Source organism: Pseudophryne corroboree, unplaced genomic scaffold, assembly GCF_028390025.1.
Source record: "Pseudophryne corroboree isolate aPseCor3 unplaced genomic scaffold, aPseCor3.hap2 scaffold_2008, whole genome shotgun sequence".
Lineage (NCBI taxonomy): Eukaryota > Metazoa > Chordata > Amphibia > Anura > Myobatrachidae > Pseudophryne > Pseudophryne corroboree.
This window is the reverse complement of record NW_026968649.1, coordinates 14,136-29,810: the sequence shown is the minus strand read 5'-3', so window position 1 is coordinate 29,810 and position 15,675 is coordinate 14,136. Positions and strand designations below refer to the sequence as shown.

Below are 15,675 nucleotides of genomic sequence, written 5' to 3'. Positions count from 1 at the left end.
GGAAGGCTGCCTAATACTGAAGCACCATCAAATATCAAACCATATGCAACAACTAGTACAAGCACTCCTGGGGGAAGGTCTGCAGCAGACAGATTTGCATACGGTGATGTTATCCAAGCAGTGGGCCAAAGTTGACTGGAACCCTCATCTGCATATGAAAAGAGAAAAGGGGCATGCAGGGCATGGCGGCCTTTTGCAGTGCTTGGATGACCCCTAGTTCGCATTAAACACCTCCCCCCTCCTTTGGTGTGGGGCTCATGTTGGCCATGCCCCATCCCCTGAAGCATTCAAGCTGATTTCTTGCAGCAGCTGGGCACTGTAACAGCTCCAGAGCTGCTCTGTAAGGCAAGTAAAAGGGTGTGGGCCCTGCAGCACTACCTGTAGTTTGCATTGTGCATTGGAAGGCACAAAGTAAGCAGACGGGAGAAGAAGTCAGGATAGTGCACAAGGGTATAGAAGGGAGCGGCTGAAGAAAAGAGAAGTGGAAACAGACAGCAAACTAGGCTGGAGAGAGACCTGAGACAAATAGATCTGAATTATACGAGAGCCGACCAGGGGAAACACAAATTATGCAGTCAAGTTTCCCACATTTGGGGAAATCGCAGGGGCAGCACACCCAGAGTGCAATGGGTGAGCCTTGCCCTGGGAGAAGCACCTTCATGATCATAGTATCTCACCTGGCAGGTAAGTAGGAGTTGGGCTAGAGCTGGGGAGGGTCGCTGCTCGGGTACCCCCCTGTCAAGTGAAGGAGATCCAACTGAGGCAGCACAATGGAACTCTCGAAAGAAGAACAAGGCTAGAGGAAAATCTGAGACAAAGAAATCTGACTTTTACCAGAGCTGACCAGAGGAAAGCACAAACACAGTCCCCCACTACCACAAATAATGCAGTCAAGTTTCCCACATTTGGGGAAATCACAGGGGTCAGCATACCCAAAATGCAATGAATGAACCTCACCCTGGGAGAACAATCTTCATGACCATGGTATCTCCTATGCAAAATAAGTATGATTTGGAATAGGGCTGGGGAGGGCCGCTGCTCATGCACATCTCTGTCAAGTAAAGGAGATTCAACTGAGGCAGCACAAGGGAACTCTCATCTGGGGACAACAACTGCAGGGAGAACACATATTTTCAGATGAACATGGGAGGGCAGAAGGCTGCCTAATACTGAAGCACCCCCAAACAACAAACCAAATGCAACAACTAGTGCAAGCATTCCTGGGGGAAGTTCTGCAGAAGACGGATTTGCATACGGTGATGTCATCCAAGCAGTGGGTCAAAGTTGGCTTCAACCCTCATCTGCATTTGAAAAGAGAAAAGGGGCGTGCAGGGCATGGCGGCCTTTTGCGGTGCTTGGATGACCCCTAGTTCGCATTAAACACCTCCACCCTCCTTTGGTGTGGGGCTCATGTTGGCCATGCCCCATCCCCTGAAGCATTCAAGCTGATTTCTTGCAGCAGCTGGGCACTGTAACAGCTCCAGAGCTGCTCTGTAAGGCAAGTAAAAGGGTGTGGGCCCTGCAGCACTACCTGTAGTTTGCATTGTGCATTGGAAGGCACAAAGTAAGCAGACGGGAGGAGAAGTCAGGATAGTGCACAAGGGTATAGAAGGGAGCGGTTGAAGAAAAGAGAAGTGGAAACAGACAGCAAACTAGGCTGGAGAGAGACCTGAGACAAAGAGATCTGAATTATACGAGAGCCGACCAGGGGAAACACAAATTATGCAGTCAAGTTTCCCACATTTGGGGAAATCGCAGGGGCAGCACACCCAGAGTGCAATGGGTGAGCCTTGCCCTGGGAGAAGCACCTTCATGATCATAGTATCTCACCTGGCAGGTAAGTAGGAGTTGGGCTAGAGCTGGGGAGGGTCGCTGTTCGGGCACCCCCCTGTCAAGTGAAAGAGATCCAACTGAGGCAGCACAAGGGAACTCTCGAAAGAAGAACAAGGCTAGAGGAAGATCTGAGACAAAGAAATCTGACTTTTACCAGAGCTGACCAGAGGAAAGCACAAACACAGTCCCCCACTACCACAAATAATGCAGTCGAGTTTCCCACATTTGGGAAAATCACAGGGGTCAGCATACCCAGAATGCAATGAATGAACCTCACCCTGGGAGAACAATCTTCATGACCATGGTATCTCCTATGCAAAATAAGTATGATTTGGGATAGGGCTGGTGAGGGCAGCTGCTCAGGCACATCTCTGTCAAGTAAAGGAGATTCAACTGAGGCAGCACAAGTGAACTCTCATCTGGGGACAACAACTGCAGGGAGACCACATCTTTTCAGATGAACATGGGAGGGCGGAAGGCTGCCTAATACTGAAGCACCATCAAATATCAAACCATATGCAACAACTAGTACAAGCACTCCTGGGGGAAGGTCTGCAGCAGACGGATTTGCATACGGTGATGTTATCCAAGCAGTGGGCCAAAGTTGACTGGAACCCTCATCTGCATATGAAAAGAGAAAAGGGGCATGCAGGGCATGGTGGCCTTTTGCAGTGCTTGGATGACCCCTAGTTCGCATTAAACACCTCCCCCCTCCTTTGGTGTGGGGCTCATGTTGGCCATGCCCCATCCCCTGAAGCATTCAAGCTGATTTCTTGCAGCAGCTGGGCACTGTAACAGCTCCAGAGCTGCTCTGTAAGGCAAGTAAAAGGGTGTGGGCCCTGCAGCACTACCTGTAGTTTGCATTGTGCATTGGAAGGCACAAAGTAAGCAGACGGGAGGAGAAGTCAGGATAGTGCACAAGGGTATAGAAGGGAGCGGCTGAAGAAAAGAGAAGTGGAAACAGACAGCAAACTAGGCTGGAGAGAGACCTGAGACAAATAGATCTGAATTATACGAGAGCCGACCAGGGGAAACACAAATTATGCAGTCAAGTTTCCCACATTTGGGGAAATCGCAGGGGCAGCACACCCAGAGTGCAATGGGTGAGCCTTGCCCTGGGAGAAGCACCTTCATGATCATAGTATCTCACCTGGCAGGTAAGTAGGAGTTGGGCTAGAGCTGGGGAGGGTCGCTGCTCGGGTACCCCCCTGTCAAGTGAAGGAGATCCAACTGAGGCAGCACAATGGAACTCTCGAAAGAAGAACAAGGCTAGAGGAAAATCTGAGACAAAGAAATCTGACTTTTACCAGAGCTGACCAGAGGAAAGCACAAACACAGTCCCCCACTACCACAAATAATGCAGTCAAGTTTCCCACATTTGGGGAAATCACAGGGGTCAGCATACCCAAAATGCAATGAATGAACCTCACCCTGGGAGAACAATCTTCATGACCATGGTATCTCCTATGCAAAATAAGTATGATTTGGAATAGGGCTGGGGAGGGCCGCTGCTCATGCACATCTCTGTCAAGTAAAGGAGATTCAACTGAGGCAGCACAAGGGAACTCTCATCTGGGGACAACAACTGCAGGGAGAACACATATTTTCAGATGAACATGGGAGGGCAGAAGGCTGCCTAATACTGAAGCACCCCCAAACAACAAACCAAATGCAACAACTAGTGCAAGCATTCCTGGGGGAAGTTCTGCAGAAGACGGATTTGCATACGGTGATGTCATCCAAGCAGTGGGTCAAAGTTGGCTTCAACCCTCATCTGCATATGAAAAGAGAAAAGGGGCGTGCAGGGCATGGCGGCCTTTTGTGGTGCTTGGATGACCCCTAGTTCGCATTAAACACCTCCACCCTCCTTTGGTGTGGGGCTCATGTTGGCCATGCCCCATCCCCTGAAGCATTCAAGCTGATTTCTTGCAGCAGCTGGGCACTGTAACAGCTCCAGAGCTGCTCTGTAAGGCAAGTAAAAGGGTGTGGGCCCTGCAGCACTACCTGTAGTTTGCATTGTGCATTGGAAGGCACAAAGTAAGCAGACGGGAGGAGAAGTCAGGATAGTGCACAAGGGTATAGAAGGGAGCGGTTGAAGAAAAGAGAAGTGGAAACAGACAGCAAACTAGGCTGGAGAGAGACCTGAGACAAAGAGATCTGAATTATACGAGAGCCGACCAGGGGAAACACAAATTATGCAGTCAAGTTTCCCACATTTGGGGAAATCGCAGGGGCAGCACACCCAGAGTGCAATGGGTGAGCCTTGCCCTGGGAGAAGCACCTTCATGATCATAGTATCTCACCTGGCAGGTAAGTAGGAGTTGGGCTAGAGCTGGGGAGGGTCGCTGTTCGGGCACCCCCCTGTCAAGTGAAAGAGATCCAACTGAGGCAGCACAAGGGAACTCTCGAAAGAAGAACAAGGCTAGAGGAAGATCTGAGACAAAGAAATCTGACTTTTACCAGAGCTGACCAGAGGAAAGCACAAACACAGTCCCCCACTACCACAAATAATGCAGTCGAGTTTCCCACATTTGGGAAAATCACAGGGGTCAGCATACCCAGAATGCAATGAATGAACCTCACCCTGGGAGAACAATCTTCATGACCATGGTATCTCCTATGCAAAATAAGTATGATTTGGGATAGGGCTGGTGAGGGCCGCTGCTCAGGCACATCTCTGTCAAGTAAAGGAGATTCAACTGAGGCAGCACAAGGGAACTCTCATCTGGGGACAACAACTGCAGGGAGACCACATCTTTTCAGATGAACATGGGAGGGCGGAAGGCTGCCTAATACTGAAGCACCATCAAATATCAAACCATATGCAACAACTAGTACAAGCACTCCTTGGGGAAGGTCTGCAGCAGACGGATTTGCATACGGTGATGTTATCCAAGCAGTGGGCCAAAGTTGACTGGAACCCTCATCTGCATATGAAAAGAGAAAAGGGGCATGCAGGGCATGGCGGCCTTTTGCAGTGCTTGGATGACCCCTAGTTCGCATTAAACACCCCCACCCTCCTTTGGTGTGGGGCTCATGTTGGCCATGCCCCATCCCCTGAAGCATTCAAGCTGATTTCTTGCAGCAGCTGGGCACTGTAACAGCTCCAGAGCTGTTCTGTAAGGCAAGTAAAAGGGTGTGGGCCCTGCAGCACCACCTGTTGTTCGCATTGTGCGTTGGAAGGCACAAATTAAGCAGACGGGAGGAGAAGTCAGGATAGTGCGCAAGGGCATACTTTTCTCTTAGTCCGGGGGCAAGGCTTCAAAATGGGGTCTGCAACGGAGGAGACACAGGGGGCGTGGTCACAGCAGCTTTTCTCTACAGCCTGCACCAGCAGGAGCCTACACCATTTTTTATGATCACGCTGAACTGCAGTGCGACTGCAATTACAGCATGGTCAAGAAGGGAGGCGTCATGCTGGGTGGCCATGCCCTGTCACTGTGCAGGAGCCAGCACAGCTCACACACTAGTCCCCGGGTGCAGCCCCCAACCCCCGGGACACCCGGAGCAACAAAATGTAGATTCAGGCCACCAGGCCACGCCCCTACCTATGAAACCATGCCTCCTTTTTACCATTGCGCTGTTTATCTGCGCGCACTGCATTACAATCTCCCTCGCTACCTTTCTGGGTGTCACCAGTGATAGTGACACCTCTGCCATGCTTGTAGCAGCTGGTCCTAAGATCTACGCCTCAAGCCCTGAGTGTTTGCCCTTGTGACTTGTTGATCATCATAGCGAAGCAGATGCTTACAGAAAACTGCAGGGGCTTAGATTGAAAATAAAAAAATTGATGGGTATAAGGTAGAGAGGAGCGGGTTCGGTTCTCCGAGAACCGAATTCCCCACGAACTCCACGTGGTTTACACTGGTCCGAGGCAGGCTCGGTTGTTCCCGCCTGACTCGGAAAACCTGAACAAGGGAAAATGTCATCATCCCGCTGTCGGATTCTTGCGAGATTCGGATTCCATATAAAGAGCTGCGCGTTGCTGCCATTTTTACTCGTGCATTGAAGAGAGAGCGGAGAGGACGTGGCTATGTTCTCTCAGTGGAAATCTCAATATCAGTGCTCAGTATCAGTGATTACTTATTGCTGCTCAGTAATACTAGTAGTGTGTCTCTCCTGCTCAGTGTCAGTTCTCAGTAGTATCCTCATCAGTGCTCAGTATCACTGCTCATTGTCTTGTGCTGCATTGTGGTGCTCAGCATACTACAGTACATTACTAATAGTCCAGTGCTGCATCTTGCTGCTCAGTGTCAGTTCTAGTATCCTCATCAGTGCTCACTATCACTGCTCATTGCATTGTGGTGTTCTGTATACTACAGTAACATAGTAATATAGTATATATAGAGGAGCGGGTTCGGTTCTCCGAGAACCGAATTCCCGACGAACTCCACGTGGTTTACACTGGTCCGTGGCAGGCTCGGTTGTTCCCGCCTGACTATGAAAACCTGAACAAGGGAAAATGTCATCATCCCGCTGTCAGATTCTCGCGAGATTCGGATTCCATATAAAGAGCTGCGCGTTGCCGCCATTTTTACTCGTGCATTGAAGAGAGAGCGGAGAGGACGTGGCTATGTTCTCTCAGTGGAAATCTCAATATCAGTGCCCAGTATCAGTGGTTACTTATTGCTGCTCAGTAATACTAGTAGTGTGTCTCTCCTGCTCAGTGTCAGTTCTCAGTAGTATCCTCATCAGTGCTCAGTATCACTGCTCATTGTCTTGTGCTGCATTGTGGTGCTCAGCATACAACAGTACATTACTAATAGTCCAGTGCTGCATCTTGCTGCTCATGTTGGCTATGCCCCAGCCCCTGAAGCATTCAAGCTGATTTCTTGCAGCAGCTGGGCACTGTAACAGCTCCAGAGCTGCTCTGTAAGGCAAGTAAAAGGGTGTTGGCCCTGCAGCACTACCTGTAGTTTGCATTGTGCGTTGGAAGGCACAAAGTAAGCAGACAGGAGAAGTCAGGAGAGTGCACAAGGGCATAGAAGGCAGGGGCTCAAGAAAAGAGAAGTGGAAACAGACAGCAAACTAGGCTGGAGAGAGACCTGAGACAAAGAGATCTGAATTATACGAGTAGCCGACCAGAGGAAACACAAATTATGCAGTCAAGTGTCCCACATTTGGGGAAATCGTAGGAGCAGCACACCCAGAGTGCAATGGGTGAGCCTTGCCCTGGTAGAAGCACCTTCCTGATCATAGTATCTCACTTGGCAGGTAAGTAGGAGTTGGGCTTGAGCTGGGGAGGGTCGCTGCTCGGGCACCCCCCTGTCAAGTGAAGGAGATCCAACTGAGGCAGCACAAGGAAACTCTCAAAAAAAGAACAAGGCTAGAGGAAGATCTGAGACAAAGAAATCTGACTTTTACCAGAGCTGACCAGAGGAAAGCACAAACACAGTCCCCCACTACCACAAATAATGCAGTCGAGTTTCCCACATTTGGGGAAATCACAGGGGTCAGCATACCCAGAATGCAATGAATGAACCTCACCCTGGGAGAACAATCTTCATGACCATGGTATCTCCTATGCAAAATAAGTATGATTTGGGATAGGGCTGGGGAGGGCCGCTGCTCAGGCACATCTCTTTCAAGTAAAGGAGATTCAACTGAGGCAGCACAAGGGAACTCTCATCTGGGGACAACAACTGCAGGGAGAACACATATTTTCAGATGAACATGGGAGAGCTGAAGGCTGCCTAATACTGAAGCACCCCAAACAACAAACCAAATGCAACAACTAGTACAAGCATTCCTGGGGGAAGGTCTGCAGAAGACGGATTTGCATACGGTGATGTCATCCAAGCAGTGGGCCAAAGTTGGCTGGAACCCTCATCTGCATATGAAAAGAGAAAAGGGGTATGCAGGGCATGGCGGCCTTTTGCGGCGCTTGGATGACCCTTAGTTCGCATTAAACACCTCCACCCTCCGTCGGTGTGGGGCTCATGTTGGCTATGCCCCAGCCCCTGAAGCATTCAAGCTGATTTCTTGCAGCAGCTGGGCACTGTAACAGCTCCAGAGCTGCTCTGAAAGGCAAGTAAAAGGGTGTGGGCCCTGCAGCACTACCTGTAGTTTGCATTGTGCGTTGGAAGGCACAAAGTAAGCAGACAGGAGAAGTCAGGAGAGTGCATAAGGGCATAGAAGGCAGCGGCTCAAGAAAAGAGAAGTGGAAACAGACAGCAAACTAGGCTGGAGAGAGACCTGAGACAAAGAGATCTGAATTATACGAGTAGCCGACTAGAGGAAACACAAATTATGCAGTCAAGTGTCCCACATTTGGGGAAATCGTAGTAGCAGCACACCCAGAGTGCAATGGGTGAGCCTTGCCCTGGGAGAAGCACCTTCCTGATCATAGTATCTCACCTGGCAGGTAAGTAGGAGTTGGGCTAGAGATGGGGAGGGTCGCTGCTCGGGCACCCCCCTGTCAAGTGAAGGAGATCCAACTGAGGCAGCACAAGGAAACTCTCGAAAAAAGAACAAGGCTAGAGGAAGATCTGAGACAAAGAAATCTGTCTTTTACCAGAGCTGACCAGAGGAAAGCACAAACACAGTCCCCCACTACCACAATTAATGCAGTCGAGTTTCCCACATTTGGGGAAATCACAGGGGTCAGCATACCCAGAATGCAATGAATGAACCTCACCCTGGGAGAACAATCTTCATGACCATGGAAACTTCTATGCAAAATAAGTATGATTTGGGATAGGGCTGGGGAGGGCCGCTGCTCAGGCACATCTCTGTCAAGTAAAGGAGATTCAACTGAGGCAGCACAAGGGAACTCTCATCTGGGGACAACAACTGCAGGGAGAACACATATTTTCAGATGAACATGGGAGGGCAGAAGGCTGCCTAATACTGAAGCACCCCCAAACAACAAACCAAATGTAACAACTAGTAAAAGCATTCCTGGGAGAAGGTCTGCAGAAGACGGATTTGCATACGGTGATGTCATCCAAGCAGTGGGCCAAAGTTGGCTGGAACCCTCATCTGCATATGAAAAGAGAAAAGGGTTATGCAGGGCATGGCGGCCTTTTGCGGTGCTTGGATGACCCCTAGTTCGCATTAAATACCTCCACCCTCCTTCGGTGTGGGGCTCATGTTGGCTATGCCCCAGCCCCTGAAGCATTCAAGCTGATTTCTTGCAGCAGCTGGGCACTGTAACAGCTCCAGAGCTGCTCTGTACGGCAAGTAAAAGGGTGTGGGCCCTGCAGCACTACCTGTAGTTCGCATTGTGCGTTGGAAGGCACAAAGTAAGCAGACGGGAGAAGTCAGGATAGTGCGCAAGGGCATAGAAGGGAGCGGCTCAAGAAAACAGAAGTGGAAACAGACAGCAAACTAGGCTGGAGAGAGACCTGAGACAAAGAGATCTGAATTATACGAGAGCCGACCAGGGGAAACACAAATTATGCAGTCAAGTTTCCCACATTTGGGGAAATCGCAGGAGCAGCACACCCAGAGTGCAATGGGTGAGCCTTGCCCTGGGAGAAGCACCTTCATGATCATAGTATCTCACCTGGCAGGTATGTAGGAGTTGGGCTAGAGCTGGGGAGGGTCGCTGCTCGGGTACCCCCCTGTCAAGTGAAGGAGGTCAAACTGAGGCAGCACAATGGAACTCTCGAAAGAAGAACAAGGCTAGAGGAAGATCTGAGACAAAGAAATCTGACTTTTACCAGAGCTGACCAGAGGAAAACACAAACACAGTCCCCCACTACCACAAATAATGCAGTTGAGTTTCCCACATTTGGGGAAATCACAGGGGTCAGCATACCCAGAATGCAATGAATGAACCTCACCCTGGGAGAACAATCTTTATGACCATGGTATCTCCTATGCAAAATAAGTATGATTTGAGATAGGGCTGGGGAGGGCCGCTGCTCATGCACATCTCTGTCAAGTAAAGGAGATTCAACTGAGGCAGCACAAGGGAACTCTCATCTGGGGACAACAACTGCCGGGAGAACACATATTTTCAGATGAACATGGGAGGGCAGAAGGCTGCCTAATACTGAAGCACGCCCAAACAACAAACCAAATGCAACAACTAGTACAAGCATTCCTGGGAGAAGGTCTGCAGAAGACGGATTTGCATACGGTGATGTCATCCAAGCAGTGGGCCAAAGTTGGCTGGAACCCTCATCTGCATATGTTGAAGATACAATTTGTGAATTGCATTTAACACTATCTCCCTTTCCTGGGGAGAAGATGGTAGGGCCGATTTGAAAAACCGGCGAGGAGGCACCTCTTCGAATTTCAGCTTGTAACCCTGAGAAACAATTTCTATTGCCTAGGGATCCACCTGCGAATGAACCCAGATGTGGCTGAAAACTCGAAGACGTGCCCCCAACTGGGCGGACTCCTTTAGCGGAGCCCCAGCGTCATGCGGTGGATTTTGTAGAGGCCGGGGAGGACTTCTGTTCCTGGGAACTAGCTGTGTTGTGCAGCTTCTTCCCTCTGCCCTTACCTCTGGCAAGAAAGGACGCACCTCGTACTTTCTTGTTTCTCTGTGATCGAAAGGACTGTATTTGATAATGTGGTGCTTTCTTAGGCTGTGAGGGAATATAAGGCAAAAAATTTGATTTACCAGCTGTAGCTGTGGAGACTAGGTCCGAGAGACCTTCCCCAAACAATTCCTCACCCCTGTAAGGTAAAACCTCCATATGCCTTTTTGAGTCGGCATCACCTGTCCATTACCGGGTCCATAGGACTCGTCTAGCAGAAATCGACATAGCGTTTATTCTAGAACCCAGTAGACTAATGTCACTTTGAGCATCTCTCATATATAGGACAGCATCTTTTATATGCCCTATGGTCAATAACATAGCATCCTTATCTAGGGTCTCAATCTCTGCTGATAAGGTATCTGTCCATGCTGCCACCGCGCTACAACCCCGGCCGACGCAATTGCCGGTCTGAGTAAGGTACCAGAATGTGTGTAAATGGACTTTAGGGTAACCTCCTGCTTGCGGTCAGCAGGGTCCCTGATGGTAGCCGTATCCTGGGATGGCAGCGCTACCTTTTTGGATAAGCGTGTCAATGCTTTATCCACCCTAGGGGAGGATTCCCACCGTATCCTGTCCATTGGCGGGAAAGGATACGCCATAAGAATCCTTTTGGGAATCTGCAGCTTTTTGTCTGGAGATTCCCAAGCTTTTTCACATAATTCGTTCAACTCATGTGAGGAGGGAAAGGTTATCTCAGGTTTCTTTCCCTTATACATGTGTACCCTCGTGTCAGGGACAGGGGACTCTGTGATGTGCAAAACATCTTTTATTGCAATAATCATATATCGAATACATTTAGCCAATTTTGGCTGTAACTTTGCATCATCGTAGTCGACACTGGAGTCAGAATCTGTGTCGGTATCTGTGTCAACTATTTGGGATAGTGGGCGCTTTTGAGACCCCGAAGGTCCCTGCGACATAGGGACAGGCATGGGTTGACTCCCTGACTGTTCCCTAGCTTCAGCTTTGTCTAATCTCTTGTGTAATAAGTTTACATTAGCACTTAAAACATTCCACATATCCATCCAGTCAGGTGTCGGCGTTGTCGATGGAGACACCACATTAATTTGCTCCTGCTCCTCTCTAGGAGAGCCTTCTACCTCAGACATGTCGACACACGTGTACCGACACACCATACACTCAGGGAATCCTCTTATCTGAGGACAGTTCCCCAACAAGGCCCTTTGGAGAGACAGAGAGAGAGAGTATGCCAGCACACACCCCAGCGCTATATGACCCAGGAAAAAAACACAATAATTTTATGTTTACCCAGTAGCGCTGTATTTCCATATATATATGCGCCTAATTATGTGCCCCCCTCTTCTTTAAGACCCTCTTTCTACCGTGGTATAAGCAGGGGAGAGTCCGTGGAGCTTCCCCTCAGCGGTGCTGTGGAGAAAATGGCGCTGGTGAGTGCTGAGGGAGAAGCCCCACCCCCTCAGCGACGGGCTTCTGTCCCGCTCAAATATAGTAAAAAAATGGCGGGGGCTCTTATATATATATATACAGTGCCTAGCTGCATATATATTTATTTTGCCAAAGAGAGGTCTATATTGCTGCCCAGGGCGTCCCCCCTGCGCCCTTCACCCTTACACTGACTGCCGTGTGTGAGGTGTATTGGAGCAATGGAGCACAGCTTTACTGCTGTGCGTTACCTCAGTGAAGATCATGAAGTCTTCCGCCGCCTCTGAAGTCTTCTTTTCTTCTCATACTCACCCGGCTTCTATCTTCCGGCTCTGCGAGGGGGACGGCGGCGCGGCTCTGGGACGGACGGCGAGGGTGAGACCTGCGTACCGATCCCTCTGGAGCTAATGCTGTACAGTAGCCTAAGAAGCAGAGCCTATCAACTCACAGAAGTAGGTGTGCATCTCTCCCCTCCGCCCCTCGATGCAGGGAGTCTGTTGCCAGCAGGCTCCCTGAAAATAAAAAAATCTAACAAATATACTTTCTGTCAGGAAACTCAGGAGAGCTCCCTGAAAAGCACCCAGTCTCCTCTGGGCACAGTAGTAAACTGAGGTCTGGAGGAGGGGCATAGAGGGAGGAGCCAGTGCACACCCAGATCTAAAGTCTTTCTTAAAGTGCCCATGTCTCCTGCGGAGCCCGTCTATCCCCCATGGTCCTTACGGAATCCCCAGCATCCTCTAGGACGTAAGAGAAAAATTATGCTGGCAGAAAAATCCAATTGAGTGATTAAACAGCTCCAGAGCTGCTCTGTAAGGCAAGTAAAAGGGTGTGGGCCCTGCAGCACTACCTGTAGTTTGCATTGTGCATTGGAAGCCTAGTTTGCTGTCTGTTTCCACTTCTTTTTTCTTGAGCCCCTCCCGTCTATACCCTTGTGCACTATCCTGACTTCTCCTCCCGTCTGCTTACTTTGTGCCTTCCAATGCACAATGCAAACTACAGGTAGTGCTGCAGGGCCCACACCCTTTTACTTGCCTTACAGAGCAGCTCTTGAGCTGTTACAGTGCCCAGCTGCTGCAAGAAATCAGCGTGAATGCTTCAGGGGCTGGGGCATGGCCAACATGAGCCCCACACCGAAGGAGGGTGGGGGTGTTTAATGCGAACTAGGGGTCTCGCACAATGCGAACTACAGGTATTGCTGCAGGGCCCACACCCTTTTACTTGCCTTACAGAGCAGCTCTGGAGCTGTTACAGTGCCCAGCTGCTGCAAGAAATCAGCTTGAATCCTTCAGGGGCTGGGGCATAGCCAACATGAGCCCCACACCGACGGAGGGTGGAGGTGTTTAATGCGAACTAGGGGTCATCCAAGTGCCGCAAAAGGCCGCCATGCCCTGCACACCCCTTTTCTCTTTTCATATGCAGACGAGGGTTGAAGCCAACTTTGACCCACTGCTTGGATGACATCGCCATATGCAAATCCATCTGCTGCAGGCCTTCCCCCAGGAATGCTTGCACTAGTTGTTGCATTTGGTTTGTTGTTTGGGGGTGCTTCAGTATTAGGCAGCCTTCTGCCCTCCCATGTTCATCTGAAAATATGTGTTCTCCCTGCAGTTGTTGTCCCCAGATGAGAGTTCCCTTGTGCTGCCTCAGTTGAATCTCCTTTACTTGACAGAGATGTGCCTGAGCAGCGGCCCTCCCCAGCCCTATCCCAAATCATACTTATTTTGCATAGGAGATACCATGGTCATGAAGACTGTTCTCCCAGGGTGCGGTTCATTCATTGCATTCTGGGTATGCTGACCTCTGTGATTTCCCCAAATGTGGGAAACTCGACTGCATTATTTAATGCGAACTAGGGGTCATCCAAGCACCGCAAAAGGCCGCCATGCCCTGCATACCCCTTTTCTCTTTTCATAAGCAGACGAGGTTTGAAGCCAACTTTGACCCAATGCTTGGATGACATCACTTGCTGCCTTTCCAATGAAGCAAGTTTAATTTAATAATAGGTGAAAAACCATCCCTACAAAGGTGTTAATCAGATACTTGGCTTTGTGGACACTTTTCAGAGCACAAATTTGTTAGCATAAAAATAAAGCCAGAAAATGAAGAGCTGTTTAATCACTCAATTGGATTTTTCTGCCAGCATATTTCTTTTTCTCTGCAACCCACTGCTAAATTGTGCTTCCTAGCTGTTTTTATAAAATCACTGAATCAAATCTAACTCTGATTACATCAGAGAAGGCCAGGTACCCTACACCATAACAGGGGGTTTGAAATTTTGACTTGTCTACTTAAAGATCACCAAAATCTGATAACAAGGTCAATTAAGTCCCTGGGTGGGATTGAACCACCAACCTTTTGGTTAATAGCCTTACACACTAACTGATTGCGCCACAGCGACACTTTGCAAAAGTACATACTGACAAAGGCTAATAAGCATTCATCTAGAACGATTCCTAGAAACATTTTAAAAAGTCAATAATGTGGAGAGTTTTTGTAAGATGTTTCTTCCATCAACCAATGAAGAAACACATTGGTACTTTCCCATGATGAGTGAGTGCTTCAGGATCTTTTGCACTTACATGTGCAGCAGAGTACTGTAATGGAAGCATGCTGGGTCCATAACCCAGAGGTAGGCATATTGAAACTATCCTCTGCTATATGCATTTTTTTTTGTTAATTAAAGTAATCCAAAACTGGGATTGATATTTTTGCTCTTTTATTTTTACTTAAAGTACAATAACTTTTACCATTTTAATTTGTTTTAATAGTATATTGACAGTATTGTTTTCTTTCAAAAATCCAATTAATTTTCTTTACCCGATTATTAAAATGGTAATTGACAAAAACAAACTACATTGTCACCAGAAGAGCAATACAAAATGTACAAGTGATATATTAAAATCATCTTTCCAGCTTGAATTTCAATGATGCATTGGGGCAACGATTTTGTGAGAAACATCTTCACCCTTAAATAAAGATTTTCTTAATTCCTTACCTGTGTGCTAATTAGATATCACCTTGTTTTCACATTAAACAGACTTCCACATGAGAAAACAGCAAAGATGCAGTGGCGTTAATGTTTCCTGGTGTCAACCTGTATTATTTCCGTAGATATTGAAATGAGGATGCATCTTGCTGCCTTTCCAATGAAGCAAGTTTAATTTAGTAATAGGTGAAAAACCATCCCTACAAAGATGTTAATCAGATACTTGGCTTTGTGGACACTTTTCAGAGAACAAATTTGTAATCATAAAAATAAAGCCAGAAAATGAAGAGCTGTTTAATCACTCAATTGGATTTTTCTGCCAGCATTTTTCTTTTTCTCTGCAACCCACTGCTAAATTGTGCTTCCTAGCTGTTTTTTTATAAAATCACTTAATCAAATCTAACTCTGATTACATCAGAGAAGGCCAGGTACCCTATACCATAAGAGGGGGTTTGCAATTTTGACTTGTCTACTTAAATATCACCAAAATGTGATCACAAGGTCAATTACGTCCCTGGGTGGGATTGAACCACCAACCTTTTGATAAATAGCTGAACACACTAACCGATTGCGCCACAGAGACACTTTGCAGAAAGCACATACTGACAAAGACTAATAAGCATTCATCTAGAACGTTTCCTAGAAAAACTTTAAAAAGTCAATAATCTGGAGAGTTTTTGTAAGATGTTTCACCAGCAACCAATGAAGAAACACATTAGTACTTTCGCATGATGAGTGAGTGCTTCAGGATCTCTTGCACTTACATGTGCAGCAGAGTACTGCAATGGAAGCATGCTGGGCCCATAACCCAGAGGTAGGCAGATTGAAACTATCCTTTGCTATATGCATTTTTTTTTTGTTCATTAAAGTAATCCAAAACTGGGATTGATATTTTAGCTTTTATTTTTACTTAAAGTACAATAACTTTTACCATTTTAATTTGTTTTAATAGTATAT

At 48.0% G+C, this 15,675-nt stretch overlaps 14 non-coding genes and 1 pseudogene across 14 annotated transcripts; 1 reads left to right on the top strand and 14 right to left on the bottom strand.

Annotated features, from left to right (window-relative positions):
- Positions 1–529: 529 nt before the first annotated feature.
- On the bottom strand, positions 530–692 carry LOC135005306 (U1 spliceosomal RNA). Its single transcript, XR_010205923.1, has one exon. It is a non-coding gene; the product is annotated as a U1 spliceosomal RNA (small nuclear RNA).
- A 152-nt stretch (positions 693–844) lies between these two features.
- Positions 845–1,008, bottom strand: LOC135005353 (U1 spliceosomal RNA). The gene has a single exon (XR_010205961.1). It is a non-coding gene; the product is annotated as a U1 spliceosomal RNA (small nuclear RNA).
- A 674-nt stretch (positions 1,009–1,682) lies between these two features.
- LOC135005383 (U1 spliceosomal RNA) lies at positions 1,683–1,845 on the bottom strand. Its single transcript, XR_010205990.1, has one exon. It is a non-coding gene; the product is annotated as a U1 spliceosomal RNA (small nuclear RNA).
- A 152-nt stretch (positions 1,846–1,997) lies between these two features.
- LOC135005319 (U1 spliceosomal RNA) lies at positions 1,998–2,161 on the bottom strand. Its single transcript, XR_010205935.1, has one exon. It is a non-coding gene; the product is annotated as a U1 spliceosomal RNA (small nuclear RNA).
- A 674-nt stretch (positions 2,162–2,835) lies between these two features.
- Positions 2,836–2,998, bottom strand: LOC135005305 (U1 spliceosomal RNA). Its single transcript, XR_010205922.1, has one exon. It is a non-coding gene; the product is annotated as a U1 spliceosomal RNA (small nuclear RNA).
- Positions 2,999–3,150: 152 nt separating this feature from the next.
- On the bottom strand, positions 3,151–3,314 carry LOC135005352 (U1 spliceosomal RNA). Its single transcript, XR_010205960.1, has one exon. It is a non-coding gene; the product is annotated as a U1 spliceosomal RNA (small nuclear RNA).
- A 674-nt stretch (positions 3,315–3,988) lies between these two features.
- On the bottom strand, positions 3,989–4,151 carry LOC135005382 (U1 spliceosomal RNA). Its single transcript, XR_010205989.1, has one exon. It is a non-coding gene; the product is annotated as a U1 spliceosomal RNA (small nuclear RNA).
- Positions 4,152–4,303: 152 nt separating this feature from the next.
- On the bottom strand, positions 4,304–4,467 carry LOC135005308 (U1 spliceosomal RNA). The gene has a single exon (XR_010205925.1). It is a non-coding gene; the product is annotated as a U1 spliceosomal RNA (small nuclear RNA).
- Positions 4,468–6,891: 2,424 nt separating this feature from the next.
- LOC135005335 (U1 spliceosomal RNA) lies at positions 6,892–7,055 on the bottom strand. Its single transcript, XR_010205946.1, has one exon. It is a non-coding gene; the product is annotated as a U1 spliceosomal RNA (small nuclear RNA).
- A 152-nt stretch (positions 7,056–7,207) lies between these two features.
- LOC135005361 (U1 spliceosomal RNA) lies at positions 7,208–7,371 on the bottom strand. The gene has a single exon (XR_010205969.1). It is a non-coding gene; the product is annotated as a U1 spliceosomal RNA (small nuclear RNA).
- A 670-nt stretch (positions 7,372–8,041) lies between these two features.
- On the bottom strand, positions 8,042–8,205 carry LOC135005332 (U1 spliceosomal RNA). The gene has a single exon (XR_010205945.1). It is a non-coding gene; the product is annotated as a U1 spliceosomal RNA (small nuclear RNA).
- A 152-nt stretch (positions 8,206–8,357) lies between these two features.
- Positions 8,358–8,521, bottom strand: LOC135005378 (U1 spliceosomal RNA). Its single transcript, XR_010205985.1, has one exon. It is a non-coding gene; the product is annotated as a U1 spliceosomal RNA (small nuclear RNA).
- A 671-nt stretch (positions 8,522–9,192) lies between these two features.
- On the bottom strand, positions 9,193–9,355 carry LOC135005316 (U1 spliceosomal RNA). The gene has a single exon (XR_010205933.1). It is a non-coding gene; the product is annotated as a U1 spliceosomal RNA (small nuclear RNA).
- Positions 9,356–9,507: 152 nt separating this feature from the next.
- Positions 9,508–9,671, bottom strand: LOC135005359 (U1 spliceosomal RNA). The gene has a single exon (XR_010205967.1). It is a non-coding gene; the product is annotated as a U1 spliceosomal RNA (small nuclear RNA).
- Positions 9,672–13,444: 3,773 nt separating this feature from the next.
- Positions 13,445–13,623, top strand: LOC135005339 (U1 spliceosomal RNA; annotated as a pseudogene).
- The last annotated feature ends 2,052 nt before the right edge of the window (positions 13,624–15,675 follow it).